Here is a 24,407-nt window from a genome sequence, read left to right as displayed (position 1 = left end):
CTGGGAAAGTTATTTAGTGCCCGTCAAAGCACATTTTTTGTTCTGGGTTGAAGTACAATTCCCAATTTAGCAATTTCATAATTTAGTGGTTCCTGCTATATCAGAGCTATTTGAAATCTATCCCAAAAAGGGTATATAATATTGAAGGTGCACATAGGGTCATTCAGAATAACTTCACACACACCCGCTACTGTGTATTTCCAAGTCTAATTCTGTCACTAAACCCATACCTGTCACCCAGCGCCTAAATACTAGGCCTCAAATTTATATCCAGCTAAATCTGTCCCTAGTGCTGTAGCTGGGCGAGTTATTTAGTGTCCGTTCAAGCACATTTCTTGTTCTGGGTTGAAATACAATTCCCAATTTAGCAATTTCATAATTTAGTGGTTCCTGCTATATCAGAGCTCTTTGAAATCTATCCCAAAAAGGGTATATAATATTGAAGGTGCACATAGGGTCATTCAGAGTAACTTCACACACACCCGCTACTGTGTATTTCCAAGTCTAATTCTGTCACTAAATCCATACCGGTGACCCAGCGCCTAAATACTAGGCCTCAAATTTAATTCCCTCTAAATCTCTCGTTACCCACCGCTGTACTGTTGTTGCTGGGCAAGATATTTAGTGTCCGTCAAAGCACATTTTTTGTTCTGGGTTGAAGTACAATTCCCAATTTAGCAATTTCATAATTTAGTGGTTTCTGCTATATCAGAGCTATTTGAAATCTATCCCAAAAAGGGTATATAATATTGAAGGTGCACATAGGGTCATTCAGAATAACTTCACACACACCCGCTACTGTGTATTTCCAAGTCTAATTCTGTCACTAAACCCATACCTGTCACCCAGCGCCTAAATACTAGGCCTCAAATTTAAATCCCTCTAAATCTCTCGTTACCGTTGTCCTGTTGTAGCTGGGAAAGTTATTTAGTGCCCGTCAAAGCACATTTTTTGTTCTGGGTTGAAGTACAATTCCCAATTTAGCAATTTCATAATTTAGTGGTTCCTGCTATATCAGAGCTATTTGAAATCTATCCCAAAAAGGGTATATAATATTGAAGGTGCACATAGGGTCATTCAGAATAACTTCACACACACCCGCTACTGTGTATTTCCAAGTCTAATTCTGTCACTAAATCCATACCGGTGACCCAGCGCCTAAATACTAGGCCTCAAATTTAATTCCCTCTAAATCTCTCGTTACCCACCGGTGTACTGTTGTTGCTGGGCAAGATATTTAGTGTCCGTCAAAGCACATTTTTTGTTCTGGGTTGAAGTACAATTCCCAATTTAGCAATTTCATAATTTAGTGGTTTCTGCTATATCAGAGCTATTTGAAATCTATCCCTAAAAGGGTATATAATATTGAAGGTGCACATAGGGTCATTCAGAATAACTTCACACACACCCGCTACTGTGTATTTCCAAGTCTAATTCTGTCACTAAACCCATACCTGTCACCCAGCGCCTAAATACTAGGCCTCAAATTTAAATCCCTCTAAATCTCTCGTTACCGTTGTCCTGTTGTAGCTGGGAAAGTTATTTAGTGCCCGTCAAAGCACATTTTTTGTTCTGGGTTGAAGTACAATTCCCAATTTAGCAATTTCATAATTTAGTGGTTCCTGCTATATCAGAGCTATTTGAAATCTATCCCAAAAAGGGTATATAATATTGAAGGTGCACATTGGGTCATTCAGAATAACTTCACACACACGCTTCTGTGCATTTCCAAGTCTAATTCTGTCACTAAATCCATACCGGTGACCCAGCGCCTAAATACTAGGCCTCAAATTTAATTCCCTCTAAATCTCTCGTTACCCACCGCTGTACTGTTGTTGCTGGGCAAGATATTTAGTGTCCGTCAAAGCACATTTTTTGTTCTGGGTTGAAGTACAATTCCCAATTTAGCAATTTCATAATTTAGTGGTTTCTGCTATATCAGAGCTATTTGAAATCTATCCCTAAAAGGGTATATAATATTGAAGGTGCACATAGGGTCATTCAGAATAACTTCACACACACCCGCTACTGTGTATTTCCAAGTCTAATTCTGTCACTAAATCCATACCGGTGACCCAGCGCCTAAATACTAGGCCTCAAATTTAATTCCCTCTAAATCTCTCGTTACCCACCGTTGTACTGTTGTTGCTGGGCAAGATATTTAGTGTCCGTCAAAGCACATTTTTTGTTCTGGGTTGAAGTACAATTCCCAATTTAGCAATTTCATAATTTAGTGGTTTCTGCTATATCAGAGCTATTTGAAATCTATCCCTAAAAGGGTATATAATATTCAAGGTGCACATTGGGTCATTCAGAATAACTTCACACACACACGCTTCTGTGCATTTCCAAGTCTAATTCTGTCACTAAATCCATACCGGTCACCCAGCGCCTAAATACTAGGCCTCAAATTTATATCCCGCTGAATTTGAATACAATACATTGGGCCAAATAATATATTTGTTGTTGTGGTGAACCATAACAATGAGAAAAACATCTAGTAAGGGACGCGGACGTGGACATGGTCGTGGTGGTGTTAGTGGACCCTCTGGTGCTGGGAGAGGACGTGGCCGTTCTGCCACATCCACACGTCCTAGTGTACCAACTACTTCAGGTCCCAGTAGCCGCCAGAATTTACAGCGATATATGGTGGGGCCCAATGCCGTTCTAAGGATGGTAAGGCCTGAGCAGGTACAGGCATTAGTCAATTGGGTGGCCGACAGTGGATCCAGCACGTTCACATTATCTCCCACCCAGTCTTCTGCAGAAAGCGCACAGATGGCGCCTGAAAACCAACCCCATCAGTCTGTCACATCACCCCCATGCATACCAGGGAAACTGTCTCAGCCTCAAGTTATGCAGCAGTCTCTTATGCTGTTTGAAGACTCCGCTGGCAGGGTTTCCCAAGGGCATCCACCTAGCCCTTCCCCAGCGGTGAAAGACATAGAATGCACTGACGCACAACCACTTATGTTTCCTGATGATGAGGACATGGGAATACCACCTCAGCATGTCTCTGATGATGACGAAACACAGGTGCCAACTGCTGCGTCTTTCTGCAGTGTGCAGACTGAACAGGAGGTCAGGGATCAAGACTGGGTGGAAGACGATGCAGGGGACGATGAGGTCCTAGACCCCACATGGAATGAAGGTCGTGCCACTGACTTTCACAGTTCGGAGGAAGAGGCAGTGGTGAGACCGAGCCAACAGCGTAGCAAAAGAGGGAGCAGTGGGCAAAAGCAGAACACCCGCCGCCAAGAGACTCCGCCTGCTACTGACCGCCGCCATCTGGGACCGAGCACCCCAAAGGCAGCTTCAAGGAGTTCCCTGGCATGGCACTTCTTCAAACAATGTGCTGACGACAAGACCCGAGTGGTTTGCACGCTGTGCCATCAGAGCCTGAAGCGAGGCATTAACGTTCTGAACCTGAGCACAACCTGCATGACCAGGCACCTGCATGCAAAGCATGAACTGCAGTGGAGTAAACACCTTAAAACCAAGGAAGTCACTCAGGCTCCCCCTGCTACCTCTTCTGCTGCTGCCGCCTCGGCCTATTCTGCTGCTGCCGCCTCGGCCTCTTCCTCCGCCTCTGGAGGAACGTTGGCACCTGCCGCCCAGCAAACAGGGGATGTACCACCAACACCACCACCACCACCTCCGTCACCAAGCGTCTCAACCATGTCACACGCCAGCGTTCAGCTCTCCATCTCACAAACATTTGATAGAAAGCGTAAATTCCCACCTAGCCACCCTCGATCCCTGGCCCTGAATGCCAGCATTTCTAAACTACTGGCCTATGAAATGCTGTCATTTAGGCTGGTGGACACAGACAGCTTCAAACAGCTCATGTCGCTTGCTGTCCCACAGTATGTTGTTCCCAGCCGGCACTACTTCTCCAAGAGAGCCGTGCCTTCCCTGCACAACCAAGTATCCGATAAAATCAAGTGTGCACTGCGCAACGCCATCTGTAGCAAGGTCCACCTAACCACAGATACGTGGACCAGTAAGCACGGCCAGGGACGCTATATCTCCCTAACTGCACACTGGGTAAATGTAGTGGCAGCTGGGCCCCAGGCGGAGAGCTGTTTGGCGCACGTCCTTCCGCCGCCAAGGATCGCAGGGCAACATTCTTTGCCTCCTGTTGCCACCTCCTCCTTCTCGGCTTCCTCCTCCTCTTCTTCCACCTGCTCATCCAGTCAGCCACACACCTTCACCACCAACTTCAGCACAGCCCGGGGTAAACGTCAGCAGGCCATTCTGAAACTCATATGTTTGGGGGACAGGCCCCACACCGCACAGGAGTTGTGGCGGGGTATAGAACAACAGACCGACGAGTGGTTGCTGCCGGTGAGCCTCAAGCCCGGCCTGGTGGTGTGTGATAATGGGCGAAATCTCGTTGCAGCTCTGGGACTAGCCAATTTGACGCACATCCCTTGCTTGGCGCATGTGCTGAATTTGGTGGTGCAGAAGTTCATTCACAACTACCCCGACATGTCAGAGCTGCTGCATAAAGTGCGGGCCGTCTGTTCGCGCTTCCGGCGTTCACATCCTGCTGCTGCTCGCCTGTCTGCGCTACAGCGTAACTTCGGCCTTCCCGCTCACCGCCTCATATGCGACGTGCCCACCAGGTGGAACTCCACCTTGCACATGCTGGACAGACTGTGCGAGCAGCAGCAGGCCATAGTGGAGTTTCAGCTGCAGCACGCACGGGTCAGTCGCACTACAGAACAGCACCACTTCACCACCAATGACTGGGCCTCCATGCGAGACCTGTGTGCCCTGTTGCGCTGTTTCGAGTACTCCACCAACATGGCCAGTGGCGATGACACCGTTATCAGCGTTACAATACCACTTCTATGTCTCCTTGAGAAAACACTTAGGGCGATGATGGAACAGGAGGTGGCCCAGGAGGAGGAGGAGGAGGATGAGGAAGAGGGGTCATTTTTAGCACTTTCAGGCCAGTCTCTTCGAAGTGACTCAGAGGGAGGTTTTTTGCAACAGCAGAGGCCAGGTACAAATGTGGCCAGCCAGGGCCCACTACTGGAGGACGAGGAGGACGAGGATGAGGAGGAGGTGGAGGAGGATGAGGATGAAGCATGGTCACAGCGGGGTGGCACCCAACGCAGCTCGGGTCCATCACTGGTGCGTGGCTGGGGGGAAAGGCAGGACGATGACGATACGCCTCCCACAGAGGACAGCTTGTCCTTACCCCTGGGCAGCCTGGCACACATGAGCGACTACATGCTGCAGTGCCTGCGCAACGACAGCAGAGTTGCCCACATTTTAACCTGTGCGGACTACTGGGTTGCCACCCTGCTGGATCCACGCTACAAAGACAATGTGCCCACCTTACTTCCTGCACTGGAGCGTGATAGGAAGATGCGCGAGTACAAGCGCACGTTGGTAGACGCGCTACTGAGAGCATTCCCAAATGTCACAGGGGAACAAGTGGAAGCCCAAGGCCAAGGCAGAGGAGGAGCAAGAGGTCGCCAAGGCAGCTGTGTCACGGCCAGCTCCTCTGAGGGCAGGGTTAGCATGGCAGAGATGTGGAAAACTTTTGTCAACACGCCACAGCTAACTGCACCACCACCTGATACGCAACGTGTTAGCAGGAGGCAACATTTTACTAACATGGTGGAACAGTACGTGTGCACACCCCTCCACGTACTGACTGATGGTTCGGCCCCATTCAACTTCTGGGTCTCTAAATTGTCCACGTGGCCAGAGCTAGCCTTTTATGCCTTGGAGGTGCTGGCCTGCCCGGCAGCCAGCGTTTTGTCTGAACGTGTATTCAGCACGGCAGGGGGCGTCATTACAGACAAACGCAGCCGCCTGTCTACAGCCAATGTGGACAAGCTGACGTTCATAAAAATGAACCAGGCATGGATCCCACAGGACCTGTCCGTCCCTTGTCCAGATTAGACATTAACTACCTCCCCATAACCATATATTATTGGACTCCAGGGCACTTCCTCATTCAATCCTATTTTTATTTTCATTTTACCATTATATTGCGATGCTACCCAAAGTTGAATGAACCTCTCCTCTGCCTGTGTGCTAGGCCTAAATATATGCCAATGGACTGTTGCAGTGGTGGCTGACATGAAGCCTGATTCTCTGCTATGACATGCAGACTAATTCTCTGCTGACATGAAGCCAGATTGTCTGTTACGGGACCTCTCTCCTCTGCCTGGGTGCTGGGCCTAAATTTATGACAATGGACTGTTGCAGTGGTGGCTGACGTGAAGCCTGATTCTCTGCTATGACATGCAGACTGATTCTCTGCTGTCATGAAGCCAGATTGTCTGTTACGGGACCTTTCTCCTCTACCTGGGTTCTGGGCCTAAATTTATGAAAATTGACTCTTACAGTGGTGGGTGACGTGAAGCCTGATTCTCTGCTATGATATGAAGACTGATTCTCTGCTGACATGAAGCCAGATTGTCTGTTACGGGACCTTTCTCCTCTGCCTGGGTTCTGGGCCTAAATTTATGAAAATTGACTCTTACAGTGGTGGGTGACGTGAAGCCTGATTCTCTGCTATGATATGAAGACTGATTCTCTGCTGACATGAAGCCAGATTGTCTGTTACGGGACCTTTCTCCTCTGCCTGGGTTCTGGGCCTAAATTTATGAAAATTGACTCTTACAGTGGTGGGTGACGTGAAGCCTGATTCTCTGCTATGATATGAAGACTGATTCTCTGCTGACATGAAGCCAGATTGTCTGTTACGGGACCTCTCTCCTCTGCCTGGGTGCTGGGCCTAAATTTATGACAATGGACTGTTGCAGTGGTGGCTGACGTGAAGCCTGATTCTCTGCTATGACATGCAGACTGATTCTCTGCTGTCATGAAGCCAGATTGTCTGTTACGGGACCTTTCTCCTCTACCTGGGTTCTGGGCCTAAATTTATGAAAATTGACTCTTACAGTGGTGGGTGACGTGAAGCCTGATTCTCTGCTATGATATGAAGACTGATTCTCTGCTGACATGAAGCCAGATTGTCTGTTACGGGACCTTTCTCCTCTGCCTGGGTTCTGGGCCTAAATTTATGAAAATTGACTCTTACAGTGGTGGGTGACGTGAAGCCTGATTCTCTGCTATGATATGAAGACTGATTCTCTGCTGACATGAAGCCAGATTGTCTGTTACGGGACCTTTCTCCTCTGCCTGGGTTCTGGGCCTAAATTTATGACAATGGACTGTTGCAGTGGTGGCTGACGTGAAGCCTGATTCTCTGCTATGACATGCAGACTGATTCTCTGCTGTCATGAAGCCAGATTGTCTGTTACGGGACCTTTCTCCTCTACCTGGGTTCTGGGCCTAAATTTATGAAAATTGACTCTTACAGTGGTGGGTGACGTGAAGCCTGATTCTCTGCTATGATATGAAGACTGATTCTCTGCTGACATGAAGCCAGATTGTCTGTTACGGGACCTTTCTCCTCTGCCTGGGTTCTGGGCCTAAATTTATGAAAATTGACTCTTACAGTGGTGGGTGACGTGAAGCCTGATTCTCTGCTATGATATGAAGACTGATTCTCTGCTGACATGAAGCCAGATTGTCTGTTACGGGACCTCTCTCCTCTGCCTGGGTGCTGGGCCTAAATTTATGACAATGGACTGTTGCAGTGGTGGCTGACGTGAAGCCTGATTCTCTGCTATGACATGCAGACTGATTCTCTGCTGACATGAAGCCAGATTGTCTGTTACGGGACCTCTCTGCTCTGCCTGTGTGCTAGGCCTAAATATATGCCAATGGACTGTTGCAGTGGTGGCTGACGTGAAGCCTCATTCTCTGCTATGACATGCAGACTGATTCTCTGCTGACATGAAGCCAGATTGTCTGTTACGGGACCTCTCTGCTCTGCCTGTGTGCTAGGCCTAAATATATGCCAATGGACTGTTGCAGTGGTGGGTGACGTGAAGCCTCATTCTCTGCTATGACATGCAGACTGATTCTCTGCTGACATGAAGCCAGATTCTCTGTTACGGGACCTCTCTCCTCTGCCTGTGTGTGTGCTGGGCCTAAATATATGCCAATGGACTGTTGCAGTGGTGGCTGACGTGAAGCCTGATTCTCTGCTATGACATGCAGACTGATTCTCTGCTGACATGAAGCCAGATTGTCTGTTACGGGACCTCTCTCCTCTGCCTGTGTGTGTGCTGGGCCTAAATATATGCCAATGGACTGTTGCAGTGGTGGCTGACGTGAAGCCTCATTCTCTGCTATGACATGCAGACTAATTCTCTGCTGACATGAAGACAGATTCTCTGTTACGGGACCTCTCTCCTCTGCCTGGGTGCCGGGGCCTAAATATCTGAGAATGGACTGTTCCAGTGGTGGGTGACGGGAAGCCAGATTCTCTGCTATGGAACCTCTCTCCAATTGATTTTGGTTAATTTTTATTTATTTAATTTTTATTTTAATTCATTTCCCTATCCACATTTGTTTGCAGGGGATTTACCTACATGTTGCTGCCTTTTGCAGCCCTCTAGCTCTTTCCTGGGCTGTTTTACAGCCTTTTTAGTGCCGAAAAGTTCGGGTCCCCATTGACTTCAATGGGGTTCGGGTTCGGGACGAAGTTCGGATCGGGTTCGGATCCCGAACCCGAACATTTCCGGGATGTTCGGCCGAACTTCTCGAACCCGAACATCCAGGTGTTCGCTCAACTCTAATTTTGAGCCATATGGGTTAACCATGTGGTGGCAGTGGCAAGGTTAACAGGCTAAGACAGGATATACGATCAGGGCCCTCATCATAAACTAAGCTTGAGAAATGAACAATATAACAGGCATTGCGGTACCGATGTGATACCGGATCTATTCCGCAAATGGGTAGAAAATCAATCCGAACAGAATCGCAGATAGGCTCAAGTGTATTGAAATACTGCCTGACGCTTCTTCGCCTGGGGTGACTTGAACTTCTTAGCGATTCGCCAGTCTTCGAAAGCAGGCAAGGTAGGCATCTTTATTTCACTGGGCATCGGCAGCCACGAGGGAATGTCCACTTGTAGGGCTTCCCACATTTTGCTGAGGTCGTCAGGGTGGCGAATGGTGATTTGCTTCCCATTAACGGTGGCGCATAGGCCGAATGGAAAAAGCCAGCGCAAGGGGTGACGTCTCTCTCTCTCAGGATATCGGTGAGTGGCTTAAGTTGTCTTCTCTTAGCTAGGGTACTTGCAGCTAGGTCTTGGAATAGCTGGATTTTACAGTCCTCAAGCGAAATGTCCCCTTTGTGCCGAGCGGCAGTCAAAATGGCGGCCGTGTCTACATAACTAAGTAGACCGCAAATAATGTCTCGTGGTGGGGCGTTTGGCGGCGGTTTGTGCCTGAGGGCCCTGTGGGCTCTCTCTATATCTATCGTCTTTACCAGATCTTGCCTGAGAAGTGCAGAAAATATTTGACTAACCGTATCGAGTATGTCATCCCTCTGCACACTTTCAGGGACTCCTCTTATTCGGATGTTCTTTCTTCGGCTCCTGTTTTCCTGGTCTTCCAGGTGCAGGAAGGCTGTGTTAAATTGCTCACGGATCTCTTCTACTTTAGACTGCATCGCACGGTTGTGCTTAGTCAGGGTCAATTGAGAATCCTCTAGAGCCGCCACTCTATGTCCCGTTTGCTTAATCTCTGATTTAATGGCAGAGAGTTCTTTCATGACAGGCTCAAATGCGAGGGCCAGGGACTCCTTGAGAAAGGCTCTGGAGATAGGAATCGAGCCTTGTTCGCTGTGTGTCTCCGACACGGCAAGGGAACCTTCATCATCAGAGTCCTCTGTGCAAGTCATAGCGGCGGCAGCTTCCTGCGCCATCTTGGATCTAGCGGCCGGCGAGGACAGCTTCTTTTTTAAGTATTTGTCTAGATCCGATTGCCCTCTGGCATGTCTAGGAGTCGTCTGGGACTCCGTAACTTTGTCTTTGTTAAGTTTCCCCATATTAAGTTTCCTCATAAATAACAGCTAATTGCTGGTGCTGCTGTGAGGAGCTCACGGGTCAAGCAGCCATTTCCTGATGCGGCTAGCTCCGCCCCCCCCCCGGACTAGCCAGTTTGACGCACATCCCTTGCCTGGTGCATGTGCTGAATTTGGTGGTGCAGAAGTTCATTCACAACTACCCCGACATGTCAGAGCTGCTGCATAAAGTGCGAGCCGTCTGTGCATGCTTCCGGCGTTCACATCCTGCCGCTGCTCGCCTGTCTGCGCTACAGCGTAACTTCGGCCTTCCCGCTCACTTCCTCATATGCGACGTGCCCACCAGGTGGAACTCCACCTTGTGCATGCTAGACAGACTGTGCGAGCAGCAGCAGGCCATAGTGGAGTTTCAGCTGCAGCACGCACGGGTCAGTCGCACTGCGGAACAGCACCACTTCACCACCAATGACTGGGCCTCCATGCGAGACCTGTGTGCCCTGTTGCGCTGTTTCGAGTACTCCACCAACATGGCCAGTGGCGATGACGCCATTATCAGCGTTACAATACCACTTCTATGTCTCCTTGAGAAAACACTTAGGGCGATGATGGAAGAGGTGGTGGCCCAGGAGGAGGAGGAGGAGGAAGAGGGATCATTTTTAGCACTTTCAGGCCAGTCTCTTCAAAGTGACTCAGAGGGAGGTTTTTTGCAACAGCAGAGGCCAGGTACAAATGTGGCCAGCCAGGGCCCACTACTGGAGGACGAGGAGGACGAGGATGAGGAGGAGGTGGAGGAGGATGAAGATGAAGCATGTTCACAGCGGGGTGGCACCCAACGCAGCTCGGGCCCATCACTGGTGCATGGCTGGGGGGATACGCAGGACGATGATGATACGCCTCCCACAGAGGACAGCTTGTCTTTACCTCTTAGCCTCGCACACATGAGCGACTACATGCTGCAGTGCCTGCACAACGACAGCAGAGTTGCCCACCTTTTAACGTGTGCGGACTACTGGGTTGCCACTCTGCTGGATCCCCGGTACAAAGACAATGTGCCCACCTTACTTCCTGCACTGGAGCGTGATAGGAAGATGTGCGAGTACAAACGCAAATTGTTAGACGTGCTACTGAGAGCATTCCCAAATGTCACAGGGGAACAAGTGGAAGCCCAAGGCGAAGGCAGAGGAGGAGCAAGAGGTCGCCAACGCAGCTGTGTCACGGCCAGCTCCTCTGAGGGCAGGGTTAGCATGGGAGAGATGTGGAAAAGTTTTGTCAACACTCCACAGCTAACTGCACCACCACCTGATACGGAACGTGTTAGCAGGAGGCAACATTTCACTAACATGGTGGAACAGTACGTGTGCACACCCCTCCACGTACTGACTGATGGTTCGGCCCCATTCAAATTCTGGGTCTCCAAATTGTCCACGTGGCCAGAGCTAGCCTTTTATGCCTTGTCGGTATTGGCCTGCCCGGCGGACAGCGTTTTGTCTGAACGTGTATTCAGCACGGCAGGGGGCGTCATTACAGACAAACGCAGCCGCCTGTCTACAGCCAATGTGGACAAGCTGACGTTCATAAAAATGAACCAGGCATGGATCCCACAGGACCTGTTCATCCCTTGCAGATTAGACATTTATAACTACCTCCCCATAACCATATATTATTGTACTCCAGGGCACTTCCTCATTTAATCCTCTTTTTATTTTCATTTTACCATTATATTGCGGGGCAACCCAAAGATAAATGAACCTCTCCTCTGTCTGGGTGCCGGGGCCTAAAAATATCTGACAGTGGCCTGTTCCAGTGCTGGGTGACATGAAGCATGATTCTCTGCTATGACATGAAGCCTGATTCTCTGCTATGGGACCTCTCTCCTCTGTCTGAGTGTCGGGGCCTAAAAATATCTGACAGTGGCCTTTTCCAGTGTTGGGTGACATGAAGCCTGATTCTCTGCTATGACATGAAGCCTGATTCTCTACTATGACATGAAGCCTGATTCTCTGCTAAGGGACCTCTCTCTTCTGTCTGGGTGACAGGGCCTAAATATCTGACAATGGCCTGTTCCAATGTTGGGGACGTGAAGCCTGATTCTCTGCTATGACATGAAGCCTGATTCTCTGCAATGGGACCTCTCTCCTCTGTCTGGGTGCCGGGGCCTAAATATCTGACAATGGCCTGTTCCAGTGGTGGGTGACGTGAAGCCTGATTCTCTGCTATGACATGAAGCCTGATTCTCTGCTATGACATGAAGCCTGATTCTCTGCTATGACATGAAGCCTGATTCTCTGCTATGGGACCTCTCTCTTCTGTCTGGGTGCCGGGGCCTAAATATCTGAGAATGGCCTGTTCCAGTGGTGGGTGACATGAAGCCTGATTCTCTGCTATGACATGAAGCCTGATTCTCTGCAATGGGTCCTCTCTCCTCTGTCTGGGTGCCGAGGCCTAAATATCTGACAATGGCCTGTTCCAGTGGTGGGTGACGTGAAGCCTGATTCTCTGCTATGAAATGAAGCCTGATTCTCTGCAATGGGACCTCTCTCCTCTGTCTGGGTGTCGGGACCTAAATATCTGACAGTGGCCTGTTCCAGTGGTGGGTGTCATGAAGCCTGATTCTCTGCTATGGGACCTCTCTCCAATTGATATTGGTTAATTTTTATTTATTTTATTTTTATTTCGATTCATTTCCATATCCACATTTGTTTGCAGGGGGTTTACCTACATTTTGCTGCCTTTTGCAGCCCTCTAGCCCTTTCCTGGGCTGTTTTACAGCCCTTTTTAGGGCTGAAAAGTTTGGGTCCCCATTGACTTCAATGGGGTTCGGGTTCGGGGCAAAGTTCGGGTCGAGTTCGGATCCCGAACCGGAACATTTCCGGGAAGTTCGGCCGAACTTCTCGAACCCGAACATCCAGGTGTTCGCTCAACTCTACTCATTATCACCACCTCCTCAGGCAGAGAGTTCCATAGTCTCACTGCTCTTACCGTAAAGAATCCTCTCTATGTTTGTGTAGAAGCCTTCTTTCCTCCAGACGCAGAGGATGTCCCCTCGTCACAGTCACAGTCCTGGGGATAAATAGATGATGGGATAGATCTCTGTACTGACCCCTGATATATTTTTACATAGTAATTTGGTTGTCTTTTTTCTAAAGTGAATAACACTAATTTTGATAATCTTTCAGGGCACTGTAGTTGCCCCATTTCAGTTATTACTTTAGTTGCCCTCCTCTGGACCCTCCCCAGCTCTGCTATGTCTGTCTTGTTCATAGGAGCCCAGAACTTTTCACAGTACTCCATGTGTGGTCTGACTAGCGATTTGTAAAGTGGTAGTACTACATCTATGCCCCTTTTCATGCAACCTATTATCTTACTGGCAGAAACCAAAAAACAAAAAAATATAGTGGCAAATCTGGAGGAGCTGCTCAGCCCCTGACACAGTGGCGTGTCTTTAATTAGGGGGAGCAGCCCGACCGCATGTGGACCGCAGTAATCGACTGACCCCAGCAAAATATGCATACAATGGAGGATGTCGGCGCGGTCCACATGCACCACAAGAGCAAACTACACAGAATGTAGCAATCATATGAAACACAGAGAAAGAATGCATCAAACAGATGTAACACTGACTATGCTGGCAAGACACAAATGAAGGTATTAAAAGCTGAGACTTTTGCCAATATGTTCCAGTAATGGAGATATCGGAGCCCACATGCACCACGTCACGGTTCTCAGCATGGCAAGGGGTCCTAACCGCTGCTCTAACTATGGTGTGAACACGGTCTGGGGGGTCATATAATTCAGCTCACAGCAAAGCTTCCCACAAACGCCCAGCATGAATGCTGCGGTTGTGCAGTGTGAATGAAGCCAGGCTGCGAGCCACACCCACACCAGACCATGTGATGGAGGTTACCAGGTGCAAAAGAGTGTTTGAATGCCAGGTAAAGGCAAACACACTCAAATCTAACAAGGCAGAAACCAAAAAACAAAAAATATAGTGGCAATTCTGGAGGAGCTGCTCAGCCCCTGACACAGTGGCGTGTCTTTAATTAGGGGGAGCAGCCTGACCGCATGTGGACTGCAGTAATCGACTGACCCCAGCAAAATATGCATACAATGGAGGATGTCGGCGCGGTCCACTGCGGTCCACATGCGGTCGGGCTGCTCCCCCTAATTAAAGACACGCCACTGTGTCAGGGGCTGAGCAGCTCCTCCAGAATTGCCACTATATTTTTTGTTTTTTGGTTTCTGCCTTGTTAGATTTGAGTGCGTTTGCCTTTACCTGGCATTCAAACACTCTTTTGCACCTGGTAACCTCCATCACATGGTCTGGTGTGGGTGTGGCTCGCAGCCTGGCTTCATTCACACTGCACAACCGCAGCATTCATGCTGGGCGTTTGTGGGAAGCTTTGCTGTGAGCTGAATTATATGACCCCCCAGACCGTGTTCACACCATAGTTAGAGCAGCGGTTAGGACCCCTTGCCATGCTGAGAACCGTGACGTGGTGCATGATGGGCTCCGATATCTCCATTACTGGAAAATATTGGCAAAAGTCTCAGCTTTTAATACCTTCAGTTGTGTCTTGCCAGCATAGTCAGTGTTACATCTGTTTGGTGCATTCTTTCTCTGTGTTTCATATGATTGCTACATTCTATGTAGTTTGCTCTTGTGGTGCATGTGGACCGCGCCGACATCCTCCATTGTATGCATATTTTGCTGGGGTCAGTCGATTACTGCGGTCCACATGCGGTCGGGCTGCTCCCCCTAATTAAAGACACGCCACTGTGTCAGGGGCTGAGCAGCTCCTCCAGAATTGCCACTATATTTTTTAGTTTTTTTGGTTTCTGCCTTGTTAGATTTGAGTGTGTTTGCCTTTACCTGGCATTCAAAGACTCTTTTGCACCTGGTAACCTCCATCACATGGTCTGGTGTGGGTGTGGCTCGCAGCCTAGCTACATTCACAGTGTACAACCGCAGTATTCATGCTGGGCACTTGTGGGGAGCTTGGCTGCGAGCTGAATTATATCACCCCCAGACCGTGTTCACATCATAGTTAGAGCAGCGGTTTGGACCCCTTGCCATGCTGAGAACCGTGACGTGGTGCATGATGGGCTCCGATATCTCCATTACTGGAACATATTGGCAAAAGTCTCAGCTTTTAATACCTTCATTTGTCTTGCCAGCATAGTCAGTGTTACATCTGTTTAGTGCATTCTTTCTCTGTGTTTCCTATTATCTTATTGGCCTTGGCAGCAGCTGCCTGACCCTTGTTTTTGCAGCTTAGTTTGCTGTTTATTAAAATTCCTAGATCCTTTTTCATGTCAGTGTTACCGAGTGTTTTACCATTTAATTTGTACGGGTGACTTGCATTATTCCTTCCCATGTGCATAACTTTACATTTGTCAGTGTTAAACCTCATCTGCCACTTATCTGCCCAAGCCTCCAATCTATCCAGATCGCTCTGTAGTAGTATACTGTCCTCTTCAGTGTTAATTACTTTACACAGTTTAGTGTCATCTGCGAAAATTGATATATATATATTTTTTTATATAAATTTTTATTTTTATGTAAATAGAACATAACAAGGTACATATACAGGTATCTTATACGTCAAGCATGACGAAGATTGGTACATTGGAAGAAAATTCAATGTTACAAGAAGCATATCACACAGCTCATATACGTTCATCTATGAGACAAAGTACGCATTTAAATTGTACAAAAGCTATGGTGGAAGTACAATTCGCAATGGTGTTGTACAGCTAACATGAGTGAGAAGCAGTCTCTCATTTGGGGTGTCTATACTCTGACCACATTTCCCAGCGTTTACAGAAATTGTTATGGGTGCGTGTTTCCCAGGAGGAAATCTCCTCGAACCAATATAGTTGGTCAACTTTTAATTTCCACTGTTCTAATGGAGGGATAGAGGTCGATAGCCATAGCGTAGGGACCAAAAGTCTGGCTGCAATCAAAAGTTGTCTAAAGAGCAGTGGAGGATAAGGAGGGGTTGTTTGGGTATTCAGGTTTAGCAGTGCCAAAGAAGGGGATGGTTGTATATTGGTGTGGCAGATTTGGTTGCAAAGGTCGAAGATATCTTTCCACCATTTATTGATCATAGGACAGGACCACCATATGTGGAAGAATGTCCCCCTGTCTCCCAGGCATCTCCAACATTCATCCGACGCTGTGCTCGAATAAAGGGATGTCACATCAGGAGTCTTGTACCACCTTGTACCACCTTGTACCCATTCTCTTGTATACGAACACAGCGGGAGGACTTGTGTGGGGCCAATAGTAGTTTAGGCAAGTCAGCTATTGAAAGATTTACGGCTACATCTTTTTCCCATCTGCAGATGAAAGCTGGCTTGACAAGTAATGGGAGGGTATTAAGTTTATGATATAACTGTGAGATTAGCTTTTTAGGGGGGATGGGGTAAACAATGAGGGATTCCGCCCAAACCAAATGACGATGCTGGGCACTGCCCGTGATATGCTGCGAGATGAATGAATGTAAGTACATTATGGACGGCGAAAACTGGTGGGGGATATTCAGATTTGTTTGAATCGCACTTATAGTGGGAGGGCGGCTATCTTGTTGAAGAAGTGTAAAGATAGAGGTGGTTGATTCCCTGATGACGCGCGGAGTGCAATCTCTTATCACTGGGAGGGAGGTGCCTATTACATCTCCTATTGAGAGAAGTGGCGATGGGAAGGGTATCCCACAGTGTGTGGATTGAAAGTATTTCCACACCTGAAGGGTAGCTTGACTTAGTGTATAAGGGGAGGAAGGGGTGCTGTTTATTCTGGGAGTTCCTAGCAGGAGTGAGCGGAAGGGTTGTTTCACCAATTCCTGTTCCATTGCCACCCAGGGTTTATGATTAGAGGTTCTAAGCCATTCTACTGCTCTAGACATCAAAATAGCTTTGCCATAAAGCTCAGGATCTGGAAAAGCTATGCCTCCTGTATGCTTGGGATGGGATAGAAGGGAGTAGGAGATTCTTGGTTTCTTCTGGTTCCAAACGAACGAGCTGAAGAGTTTCCTAAGGGAGATATAGTATGATTTAGGGATCGGAATAGGCAGGACCTGCTGGAGGTAGGTAAGGCGAGGAAGTATCAGTGAAACCAAGAGGTTTTTACGGCCAAACCAGGAAATAGTAGGGATATTTAGCCTATTTATTTCCGCAGTTATAGATTGTAGTAGGGGAAGATAGTTGAGAGCAAAAAGTTCAGAGGGATTGGAGCTAATTTTAATTCCTAAATAAGTGAGGTGGGGAGATGACCAATCAAATGGAGAGTGCATTTAAGACTTAGCCGATTATGTTGTGATATCCTTATGCATTTAACTAGGGACTTTTGCTTATTTATCTTAAAATTAGATAAAAGGCTGTATGTATCTAGATGTTTTTGGATTATGGGAAGTGAGGTGTTTGGGTTAGAGGTCATGATCATAATGTCGTCAGCAAAGGCTGCAAGTTTATGATCACGACCTCCCAGTGTCACACCATGGATATCTTGATCTGCTCTCAATCTGATAAGGAGAGGCTCCAATGCTAATACAAACAACAGGGGCGATAGGGGACATCCCTGGCGGGTACCATTTTTTATCCTAAAAGAGTCAGTTAAGTCTCCGTTGATCAGAACCGAAGTTGACGCTTGAGCACATTGCAAAAGTGGCTTGTGCAAAGGGACCAGGCAGGTCAAAACCAGACAGCACTTGCTTCAGGTATTCCCAGCTGATTCGGTCGAATGCTTTTTCCGCATCCGTGCTCAGGAGAAGTAGTGGCTTGGAGTGGTGGGCAGAATAAAAGATCGCATTCAAGACCCTAGTCGTATTGTCCCTACCCTCTCTACCCCTGACAAATCCCACCTGGTCCCCATGCACAAGCATGGGAAGAAAGGTGGCAAGGCGATTTGCCAACATTTTTGCATGCAGTTTAAGATCTATATTAAGGAGTGATATGGGTCTATAGCTTGCACAGTGTTTAGGGTTTTTCCCTTCTTTGGGGATCAAGGTTATGTGGGCCATCGTCATATCTCTAGAGAGCTGTTTCCCCTTTAGAGCTGAATTACAGACCGAGAGCAGATGAGGGAGGACTATGTGTTGATACGTTTTATAGTAGTAAACTGGGAACCCGTCTGGGCCTGGGCTTTTGCCATGGGGTGATTGCTTTAGAGCCAAGGTTAATTCCCCTAATGTAAATTGGGAAGCTAAATTGAGCTTTTGTTCGGGGGAGAGTCTGGGCAAAGAGATTGATTCCAAAAAGGACTTAAGAAGGTCTGAGTGAGAGTCTGGGTTCAGAGTTGGGGGAAGATTATATAGAGACTCAAGCACGGAATTGGGCGCCAATCAGTTTTGAGGAGTATAGGGGCTCGCCTTGGGAGGACTCCATCTGGTGTATATAGTTTGTAGAACGCCTGTCTCTTATTCTACGCATCATAAATGTAGACGCTTTGTCTCCATGTGCGAAACATTTATGCTGTGAGTTTAAGAAATACTTAGCAGTGGATTGGTGCATAAGGGATTTCAGTTCAGCTTTTAGAGACGAAAGTTCAGCAAATTGTGCCTCTGAAAGAGATTTTTTATGCATTTTCTCTAGTGAGAATATCTTGCTAGTTAAGGAGTCTATTTTTTTATTTCTTTCTTTTTTTAAGAAGGCCCCCAGACTAATGAAATGTCCCCTGATAAAAGGTTTGTGGGCATCCCACAGTGACTGTTATGAAACTTCAGGGAGGTTGTTAAGGGAGAAGTATTCTTTAAGGAGCCCAGAGATCTTTTCCCTAGTATCTTGATTATCGAGAAGGGATTCATTAAGACGCCATCTAAATTTACTGGGATTCGGTATAGGGGCTGAGATTGATAGAAAAATAGGGGCGTGATCCGATATGAGGATGGATCCTATTTTGGGACCATGACATAGCTGTAGATGTTCCTTGGATACATAAAGGTAATCCAGTCTATGATAGGAATTGTGGGGGTGAGAGTAAAGCGTATAATCTTTCATGTCCGGGTTGAAAACCCGCCATGCATCTAAAAGGTGAAGATTTCTAAAGCCGTCTTGTATGAAGCGGAGGGATCTAAGAGATAGGGCTGATCTGCTGGAAGAGGAGTCCAGAAGAAGGTTTAGAGTGGCGTTTAAATCTCCTCCAGCTACTATCAGACCCTCAGCGTAGGATTCTATTAGCGGGAAAACTTTCGCAAACCAAGTATGTTGCCCTGTATTGGGAGCATAAATATTAATGACAGTGTAGGTTTGGGGGCCAATAGAGCCTTAATTAAAATGTACCTCCCTTCTGGATCTTGGATATGGGAAATATATTTAAAGGGAATTTTCCTCTGGAATCCAATACTCACCCCCCCAGATGCCGCAGAGTTACCCCCACAATGGTACCACATTGGGTAATTAGAGAAAGAGAGGTTGGGATAGTGATCAAATTTGAAATGAGTTTCCTGGAGAAGAAGGACACTGGCCCCAGATTTGCGTAGCAATGTAAAGATCTGACTCCTCTTAGAAGGGGAGTTAAAGCCCTTAACAATGAAGGACGCAAACGTGAGATCAGCCATACTGACTGTTGTAAAGGGGAGTACCTTGAGGAAGCCAGGTCCCCTGTCCAGGTAAGCATAGATGGGTGCAGTTGTTTATGCTGATCTGGGGGAGTGAGTCAGGAGCCAGAGGAATCTTCCGTGTCGCCATGCAGGAGAAGATGTTGTGAATAAGTACCTTTAGACAAAAGTGAATAACAGAACAAAAAACCATTAATTTAACTTTCAAGCAACAAAGCCCATCTATATGGGTCATTTGAAAACGTGAGGTAAGGATCGCAAGGGGGGAAATGGTGTGTCAACCCAGTTGTGACCCTCACAGCAATTAGTAGTAGCCCCAGTCATGAGGCGTGATGACAGAGTGACAATATGCATTATGTGGAGACAAAATGGAGGAGGAAAGGAAAGAAAGAGAAAGAAAAGGGGGAGATAAAGGAATAGGGAGTAGGAGCAAGATGCGTTCAGAGTGAGTGAAGTCAGCTAAATGCTAATCACATTAGAACTCAGGGGTGGAGAAAGGTTAGAAATAAATCAGGGAAGGGGACACAGGCATTGAAAAAAGATCTAACTTTTCGACTAAGGTTAGATAACCAGAAACTATGGTGTCATCTGGGTGGTCTTGCGCTTATTCTTCTGGGATCTTGGAGTGCGCGGAGGCTCAAAGGGAGCGATCTTCGGGACCTCAGGCAAATCTGTAAGATCTTGATAAAGTTCCCAATTTTCGATCGGAAGCGGAGATATCTGGAGGTGTTCGTATACGCCAGCCAAATCAGTGTAAGCTGTAACAGTAAGGCGGCGTCCCTCATAGAAGAAAGATATTCCGAAAGGAAAAGTCCATCTGTATGGCGTTTTCTTGGCCCTGAGCCAATCCGTCAGGGGCTTCAGGCTTCTCCTTTTCTTCAGCGTGGAGGGGGCCAGGTCTTGATAGACTGCTATCGGAGCTCCTTCATAGGTCAGGTCGGTGATATTTCTTGCAGCTTCCAGGACCACTGTTTTGGTTTGAAAGTTGAGGAACCTGCAAATAATGTCCCTGGGTGGTTCCGAGGGTTTGGGCTTGGGGCGCAACGCCCTATGCGCCCTTTCTATTGTGATGTCAGCAGGCTGGTCCGGGCCCAAGATGGAGGTGCAGATCTCCGTCACCGCTGTAGGGATATCCGCTGCTTCAATCATTTCAGGAACTCCTCTGAAGCGCAAGTTGTTTCTGCGCCCCTTATTCTCCTGGTCTTCCACCGCGCTATGAAGATCGTTCAGGTAGGAATGGCATTTTTGCAAAGAGATGGCCGTGGCAGATTGATGTTCCAGGACTGCCGTTTGCCGCGATTCCAGGGCCCCGACTCTGTCCCCTATGTGGTGGACGTCTTGGCGGAGAGCTGATAATTCGGTCAGCACCGGTTCCATAGCTTTGCTAAGAGATTGTTTTAGAAAGCGGCGAGTGATCGGGAGTGCGGTCTTACAGTGCAAGTCCTCTGTATCACTTTCTCCCTCAGACAAGTCAGCGGAGCGTTCGTGCGCTCTATGTGAGGAAGCCGGCGCCATCTTGGGTTCTCTGGCTGCTACTGTGGCGGCTGCCTTTTTTTATAAATTTGTCCATGTCTCCGCTGTTATTCAGAGGTTTAAGGGTACTGGGATAATCTCCAGCCCTTGGGTGACCGATCTTGACCATTGTCACTTCTGTTTGCTTGAGGTAGCTTGTGCTGTGCAGGGTTTAGATCGGAGAGCTCCTGACTATGCGGCCATCACAGTCCGGCACTAGCTCCGCCCCCGGGTGAAAATATATATTTTACTATGCAAGCCTTCTACAAGATCATTAATAAATATATTGAAGAAAATAGGGCCCAATGCTGACCCCTGAGGTAACCCACTAGTGACAGTGACCCAATCTGAGTGTGTACCGTTAATAAACACCCTCTGTTTTCTCTCACTCAGCCAGTTGCTTACCCTCATACAGATATTTTCTCCTAGTCCGAGCATTATCCTTATATAAACTAACTTTTTATTAGGTACAGTGTCAAATGCTTTGGAGAAGTCGCTGTCAAGTCTAGAACTTACCTCCTCATACAAACTGATTAAATTAGTTTGGCATGGCCGATCCCTCAAGAAGCCATGCTGATATGGTGTTATTTGCTTATTTCTGTTGAGATGCTCTAATAAGATAGCATATCTTAGAAAACCTTCAAATAGTTTACCCACAACAGATGCTAAACTTACCAATCTATAGTTTCCAGGCTCTGTTTTTGGACCCTTTTTGAATATTGGCACCACATTTGCTATGCACCAATCCTGTGGGACATTCCCTGTCAGTATAGAGTCTGCAAATAGCCGAAATAAGGGTCTGGCTATGACATTACTTAATACCCTTAGAATATGAGGGTGTATGCCATCCGGTCCTGGCAATTTGTCTATTTAAATCGTTTTAAGTCGCTGTTGTACTTCTTCCTGGGTCAGACAGGACACTTTTAATGGGGAATTTATTTATTTATTTTTACATTCAGCATTTCATCTGACAGTTTATTTTCCTCAGTAAATACATTGGAGAAAAAAATATTTAGCTTTGCTTTCTCCTTGTCGCTCTCTGCGACTCCGCCTTCGTTAATCTTTAAAGGGCTGACACCTTCAGATTTATACTTTTTAACATTTATATAATTGAAGATCATTTTACTCTCTCTGGGAATTAATCTCTCGCTCTCTAGTTTGGCCACTTTTATTTATTTTTTACATGTTCTATTTTTTTCCTTATAGTTTTTCAGTGCTTCCGTGCTACCCTCCTGTTTTAGTGATTTATATACTTTCTTTTTGTCATTTATTGCTTTCTTTACAGTTCTATTTATCCACACTGGTTTCTTTTTGTTCCTTAACCTTTTATTCCTATGTGGTATGTACCTTTCACAATAAGATTTTAGGATGCTTTTAAAAATATGGTATCCCATTTTGTGGCTGTATTTTTATTTTTGAGGACTTTGTCCAAGTTAGTTAGGCTTATGGCCTCTCTTAGTTGGCAAAATGTAGCTTTTTTGAAGTTTGGTATTTTTGTTCCTCCTTGTAGAAACTTTTGAATGATAATTGGAAGGTTATTACTTTATGGTCACTATTTCCCAGCTGTCCCCCAACTTGCACGTCTGTTGTTCTGTCAGGTCTATTGGTTAATACTAAGTCCAGTATGGCCGTTCCTCTAGTCGGGTCCTAAAAACAGTTGGTAGAGGTAATTGCCTTTGGTTATTGCCAAGAACGTGTTTCCTTTATGAGATATACAAGTTTCAGTTTCACAGTCTATATCTGGGTAGTTGAAGTCTCCCATATAATAACTACCTCATTATGATTTGCCGCCTTGTCTATCTCGTTTAGTAGTAGATTTCTTGTGTTAAATTAGGTGGTTTATAGCAAACTCCTATTAGTAATTTATTAATGTTTTTAGCTCCATGTATCTCTACCCACAGTGACTTCACATGTTCATGTCCCTCACTTATATATTCCTGTAATTTTTAAGGAATCTCTGCACCACCAAATTCAGCACATGCACCAGGCAAGAGATGTACATCAAACCGGCTAGTCCCAGAGCTGCTACGAGATTTCGCCCATTATCACACACCACCAAGCCAGGCTTGAGGCTCACTGGCAAAAAACACTCATCGGTCTGTTGTTCAAGGCCCGTCCACAGCTCCTACGCGGTGTGGTGTTTGTCCCCCAAACAGATAAGTTTTAAAACTGCTTGCTGTCGTTTACCCCTGGCTGTGCTGAATTTGGTGGTGAAGGTGTTACGCTGACCAGATGAGGAGGCGGTAAAGGATGAGTAAGCGGAGTAGGAGGAGGAAGCAACAGGAGGCAAACTGAAGCACCCTGCAATCCTCGGTGGTGGAAGGACATGCGCCAAACTGCTATCCGCCTCAGGCCCAGCCGCCACTGCATTTACCCAGTGTGCTGTTATGGAGATATAACAACCCTGACTGTGCTTACTGGTCCACGTATCCGTAGTGAGGTGCACCTTGCCACAGATGGCGTTGCGCAGTGCACACCTAATTTTGTCCCCTTCTTGGTTGTGCAGGGAAGGGATAGCTCGCCTTGAAAAGTATTAGAGGCTGGGAACGACATACCGTGGGACGGCCACCGCCATATGGCCTTTAAAACTATCCGTTTCCACCAGACGGAATAACAGCATTTCAAAGGCCAGTAATTTTGAAATGCTGGCATTAAGGGCCAGGGATCGCGGGTGGGTAGGGGGGTACTTCCTCTTTTGCTCCAGTGTTTGGGAGATGGAGAGCTGAATTCTACCGTGGGACATTGTGGAGATGCTTGGTAACCCAGGTGGTGGTGTTGCTGGCAGATCCTCTGTTTGCTGGGTGGCAGGTGGCACTGTCACTCCAGAGGTGGATGAAAAGGCCAAGACTGCAGCAGAAGAGGAAGCTGGAGGAGCCAGAGACCTTTCTTGGTTTTTGAGGTGTCTACTCCACTGCAGTTCGTGCTTTGCACTTAGATGTCTGGTCATGAAGGTTGTGCTCAGGTTGAGAACGTTTATGGCTCGCTTCAGGCTCTGATTGCACAACGTGCAAACCGCTTGTGTCTTGTCGTCAGCACATTGTCTGAAGAACTGCCACGCCAGGGAACTCCTTGGAGCTGGCTTTGGTCTGCTTGTTCCCTTGCTGCGGTGGGCAGTAGCAGGCGTACTGTCTAGGGGACGGCGGCTCCACTTTTGCACCCTCTTCTGCTGTGCTGGTGGCTCTGTGTGACCTCCGCCTCTTCCTCCGAACTACACAGGTCACTCGCATGACTTTGATTCCATGTGGGGTTAAGTACCTCATCGTCCTCCACACCATCTTCCACCCAGTCTTCACCCCTGCCCTCCTTGTCAGTCTGCACACTTTCGAAAGCCCCAGCAGTTGGCACCTGTGTTTCGTCATCATCCGAGATGTGCTGCGATGGTCCTCCCATGTACTCATCTTGAAACATAAGTGGAAACACAGAGAAAAGGAG

The sequence above is a fragment of the Bufo gargarizans genome, chromosome 5 (assembly GCF_014858855.1).
Source record: "Bufo gargarizans isolate SCDJY-AF-19 chromosome 5, ASM1485885v1, whole genome shotgun sequence".
Taxonomy (NCBI): Eukaryota; Metazoa; Chordata; class Amphibia; order Anura; family Bufonidae; genus Bufo; species Bufo gargarizans.
Note: the sequence above shows the minus strand (reverse complement) of the source record.